Raw genomic sequence first — 5,721 nt, 5'->3', positions numbered from 1 at the left:
CCTATCAACGTTACGATCAGAGCATTTGCGGACAACTGTGTCTACGTTTCCTGCAGACAGTTAACAGCCGATTTAAGGCCCAACGTTCTGCGATCAGTGTCCAGTAATCGTTTTGGTCTCTGACGAAGATGTCGCTGACATTTACACTCACCAGCAAGAGTAGCACTCTCGCGGGAAGCTACTTTCCAGCCATAGATCTGAGCGATGGCGATTACGAACTCGGTTTGGCAGCCTTTGGAACCTATAACACGATACCGAATGTAAATGCGTCGAATAATAAATTTTACTTTGATGAGGACGACAAGGAAATTATAATCCTTGAGGGATCGTACGAATTGTATGCCATATACTGGTACCTGAAACGTACAATGTTGGAAACCATTAAACCGATCACTACCAATGATGATGATGATGATGATGATCTCATAGTTATTCGCGCCAATGAGAATACAATGAAGTGTGAGATCAAGTGTGTTCACCGGATCAACTTTAACAAACCAAATACCATTGCATCGCTACTGGGATTTTCTTCAGATCGCATTCTACAGCCGCGACAATGGCACGAATCGAACGTGACAATCAACATTACGGATGTGAATATTATTCGCATAGAATGTAATGTGACCACCGGTGCGTACAGCAACGACAAATGTGTGCACACCATACACGAGTTTTCGCTTAATGTACCACCAAGATATAAAATATCGGAAACGCCAGCACAGATCATTTATCTTCCGATCATTTCACGGAGCGTATCGGATTTGACGATACGTGTTGTGGATCAAAACGGTCGATTGCTTGATTTCCGCGGAGAAGAGATAATCGTCAGGTTGCATGTGCGGCGGCAATAGGACACCTGAGATGCTCGTCTTGAACGAAGCGAGTCAGACTAAATACGTGAGCGACATTTTTCCCATCAAGAGGACAATTATAAACAAGAAAAATAAGAAACTTAGCGCAGCCAACATTGCATTTTTAAGATCTTTGGGATTCATCGTGCGAAAAAATACGTGAAGATGGTCGACATTTTGAACATTGGCGGTGAGCCGATCTTTGACGATCGCATCGTCAAGATCGAGACTCACACGTACAATCCATACGCCAATACATCTTTTGGACACAGTGACGAGATACGAATACCGATACAACAGCAGGATTTGTACACGTTGCCATGTGAGAGTTTTCTCTACATCGAGGGCAAGTTTGTGCAAACGAGGATAGAAGGCGATAACCATGCAGTTGAGATGTTGACAAATAATTGTGCGGCCTTTCTGTTCGATGAAATCCGGTACGAACTCAATGGTGTGGAGGTTGACCGCTGCAGAAACGTCGGAGTAACGAGCACGCTCAAAAACTATGTATCGCTGACTCGTGACAAAAATTTATTGTTGAAAAACGCTAGTTGGGATCTCTCGAGAAACATGTTTGCGGAATACTTTAATTATTGTGTCCCGCTCAATACATTGCTAGGCTTTTGTGAGGACTACAAACGGATCGTAATCAACGCTCGTCACGAATTGATCTTGATACGTTCACGCAACGACTACAATTGCGTGGTGGGACATGCAAACTCTGACCCAAAGATTGATTTGTACAAAATACAATGGCGAATGCCTCACGTTATGCTGAAAGATGTAAACAGACTGTCTATGCTACAAGTTCTGGAAAGCGGTAGATATTTTAGCATGAGTTTTCGCTCGTGGGATTTGTACGAATTTCCACTTCTACAGAGCACGACCAAGCATTCGTGGGCTGTCAAGACGGCGACTCAGCTGGAAAAGCCGCGTTACGTCATCTTTGCTCTGCAGACTGGTCGAAAGAATTCTCTCACTGGCAATGTTGCCATATTCGACCACTGTAAGCTGACTAACGTGAAACTCTATCTCAACTCGGAATTTTATCCGTACGACGATATGAATATGGATTTCGATAAACAGAGATACGCCGTTCTGTACGATATGTATGCACGTTTCCGCAAATCATATTACGGATGTGACAACGGCAATGTGTTGTTTGATCCCATACAATTTCTTACTCATTGTCCGTGTGTGGTCATTGATTGTTCGCGACAAAACGAATCCATCAAGAGCGCCACTGTCGATGTGAGAATTGAATTCGACTGCAAGGAGAATATACCGATGGATACCACAGCTTACTGCCTCATTCTGCACGACCGCATTGTGGAATACAGTCCTCTGACCAACATTGTGCGCAAAATAACATAAAAAATGAACATGCCTACATTTGTGGACCTGCAAGGATTTACGGTTGGAATGAGATTTCACGTAAAAGAGATAGCAATACTTGGAAATGGAACTGTTCTCTCCCATTATGTCTTTGCGAGTCCTATGCCGTGGCATCTTCTCACGAGAGCTGACAAGTCGAAAGCAGCATGGTTGACGGCTAATCATCATGGTCTGCATTGGAAGGATGGAATCGTCCCGTATAACAAAGCGAAACGTTTGATCACGGACGCTGTGATCAGCGAAACCAGCGAAGAATCCAAACTCGTCTACGTCAAGGGATACGAGAAGCGAAAGTGGCTGACGAATCTCCTCGATGCTGATGTGAGAGAAAAGGTGATCGTTGAGACTCTGGATGCGGATTACGAGGATATGGCGTCATTGGACAAACTGGATGAAACCAACATTTTACGGTGTAATAATCATTCAAAACACTGCGCGTTACAAAATGTATTGAAAATATTTAATTGGTGGTGGTATCAGCGCCAGAAAGAATTGTGTAACCTTTGATATGTAAAATAATTTTATTTATTTAATATAATAATATATAATGTAATATAGAATGTAATATATATAATAATATAATATAATAATAATAATAATAAATATGTCAATATAAATTAATGATTTCAACGTCTATTTCTACTTCCTCCTCTTCACTGCTAAGATCGATTACTTCTATATGTTCTGAAATCAAATATAAAATTAATTTTACGCTTTTATATACAGAAAAAATTAAAAAAATTTATGTGAAATTATTTGTGCTTTCTTACCATTATCCTCCTCCGCATTTTCATCCTCCTCCTCCATCTCCTCCTCCTCTTCGCTGCTAAGATCGATTACTTCTATATGTTCTGAAATCAAATTTGAAGATTAATTTTAATTGTTTTATATATAGAAAATTAAAAATTTTTATGTGAAATTATTTGTGCTCTCTTACCATTATCCTCCTCCTCCCTCTCATTAGCTTCCATCTCCACCTCCTCCTCCATCTCCTCCTCCATCTCCTCCTCCCATTCTTCGATATCTAAAATTGGATTAATTATTATTTAAAAATTTGAAAACCTGGATTATTATACAATCTATTAAAAACTTACGTGGGGGGCTTTGTTGTAAAAAAACCTCCTCCTCCTCTCCATATACGGGTCTACGAAATTTCGTATTGTACAACATTTTCATTGTATTTTTCTCTCTTGTTGATGTGGACATGGACTGTTTGCTGGTGACTCCTGGGTGACTTTTATATGGTCCATCGCTATCTCTTTGTAACAAATATGTCTCGTTAGGAGAGGGTGGCAAATGTGCAAAATCAGCCTAACGTAATAGTAATATCATATGTCGCACATGCAGTCAACCGCATCCTCACATTGATGTATCAGCACATTACCGTTTCATTACCGTTTCTTTACCGTTCTTTACCGTTTCTTTACCGTTTTTTACCGTTTCATTACCGTTTCTTACCATTCTTTACCGTTTTTACCATTTTTTTACCGTTTACGTTACCGTTTCTTTACCGTTTTACCGTTTACGTTACCGTTTTACCGTTTCATACCGTTTCGTTACCGTTTTTACCGTTTTTTACCGTTCTTTACCGTTTCTTTACCGTTCTATATTACCGTTTTTACCGCTTTATTATATAATATATTGTCCTTGATGTATAACATGCATACGTTTGCAAAATCTTGTTGCACAGCACAGCGCAGTGTATGAGCTCATTAGTAATAATAATAATTGTCACATATAGCGTTTTTGTTACATATTGTTATTTCAGCTTCTCGTTCTGCGTCATAGATGAAGAATAGGAGGGAGAAACTGCAATGTTGCGTATTTTGCATCATTGTAAGAACAAAGGTATGCGATAGTGGGGTATTGTCTATATTAGAAAAAACGGCTCTTACATGACCAGTGCATCATTTTGTTCTGTGACACAAGGATCGAACAGACAAGTTAGACTGTTAAGAAGATGTATACTAACGGTGCTGCAGGAAACGTCAAACGAATGAATTATAACATTCCTATCCAAAAGGATGTAACGGGCTCTTTATCTCGCCTCGTTTTCTTGCTTGGGTAAGCTCGCCGGCGTCCAGGATCGTAATAGGATTGAGAGATGGCAGTAATGCGCTCGGTTTTGTTAACTTACAACGAGAGTTTATTAACTTAGTGTACAGTGAGTGACGTGCATACTGCGCCGAGGCGTGTGCGAACGGTGTTGCCGGTGCAACTCGGAATGGCGGGTGGTCGCGGTGGCGGCAAGCCGCGATCCGGGCTCTGGGCCGTCGTCGTCTGGAACAAGGTTGGGGAGTCACGGTCGCAGCCCGACACGCTCTCCGCTGAGTTCGATCGGCGGCCGAAACCCGGCACGTCGTCGTCTGGAACAATGTTGGGGAGTCACGGTCGAAGCCCGACACGCTCTCCGCTGTGTTCGATCGGCGGCCGAAACCCGGCACGTCGTCGTCTGGAACAATGTTGGGGAGTCACGGTCGAAGCCCGACACGCTCTCCGCTGTGTTCGATCGGCGGCCGAAACCCGGCACGTCGTCGTCTGGAACAATGTTGGGGAGTCACGGTCGAAGCCCGACACGCTCTCCGCTGTGTTCGATCGGCGGCCGAAACCCGGCACGTCGTCGTCTGGAACAATGTTGGGGAGTCACGGTCGAAGCCCGACACGCTCTCCGCTGTGTTCGATCGGCGGCCGAAACCCGGCACGTCGTCGTCTGGAACAATGTTGGGGAGTCACGGTCGAAGCCCGACACGCTCTCCGCTGTGTTCGATCGGCGGCCGAAACCCGGCACGTCGTCGTCTGGAACAATGTTGGGGAGTCACGGTCGAAGCCCGACACGCTCTCCGCTGTGTTCGATCGGCGGCCGAAACCCGGCACGTCGTCGTCTGGAACAATGTTGGGGAGTCACGGTCGAAGCCCGACACGCTCTCCGCTGTGTTCGATCGGCGGCCGAAACCCGGCACGTCGTCATCTGGAACTGGTGTGCCTTGAGAGGCTGAGTTCGCGGTGTCACGCTCCCGTGCTGGTCTCCTAGGAGACCGGCGGTGAACTCGTGTCGATGGTTCCGCGAGCCCCCCTTTTATAGCGGCGGCCGCGGAAATTTAACTGCGAGTTGCTGCCTCAACCTCGCGTTCGCGCCGCGTAGCGGCGGCCGGGAGGACTACCGGGCTCCCGGCGTGCTAGTAGTCTAACGGGTGTCGGGCAGCGAAATTAAGTACAGCGGGAGAACGTAACATAAATATATTTTAAATTTCGACAACGGTCGAGAACAATGAAACGAAACAGACTAGAATACTTGATTAGGATATGACTATAGGTTTACTTAAGCTAGGAACGAGGCGGGAACGCCTCGTTACAAGGACCATGCAGAGACTGCTAATGCAAGGTAGGTTTTGTCTTTCATTCATTTTTACTTTCCTTCAATTAACTGTTTTTTGTATATTATACATATAATTTTTATTCTTTTATAGCGCTTCTT

This window comes from Odontomachus brunneus, unplaced genomic scaffold, assembly GCF_010583005.1.
Source record: "Odontomachus brunneus isolate Ranch 3 - 2012 unplaced genomic scaffold, Obru_v1 Obru_scaffold_266, whole genome shotgun sequence".
NCBI lineage: Eukaryota > Metazoa > Arthropoda > Insecta > Hymenoptera > Formicidae > Odontomachus > Odontomachus brunneus.
Note: the sequence above shows the minus strand (reverse complement) of the source record.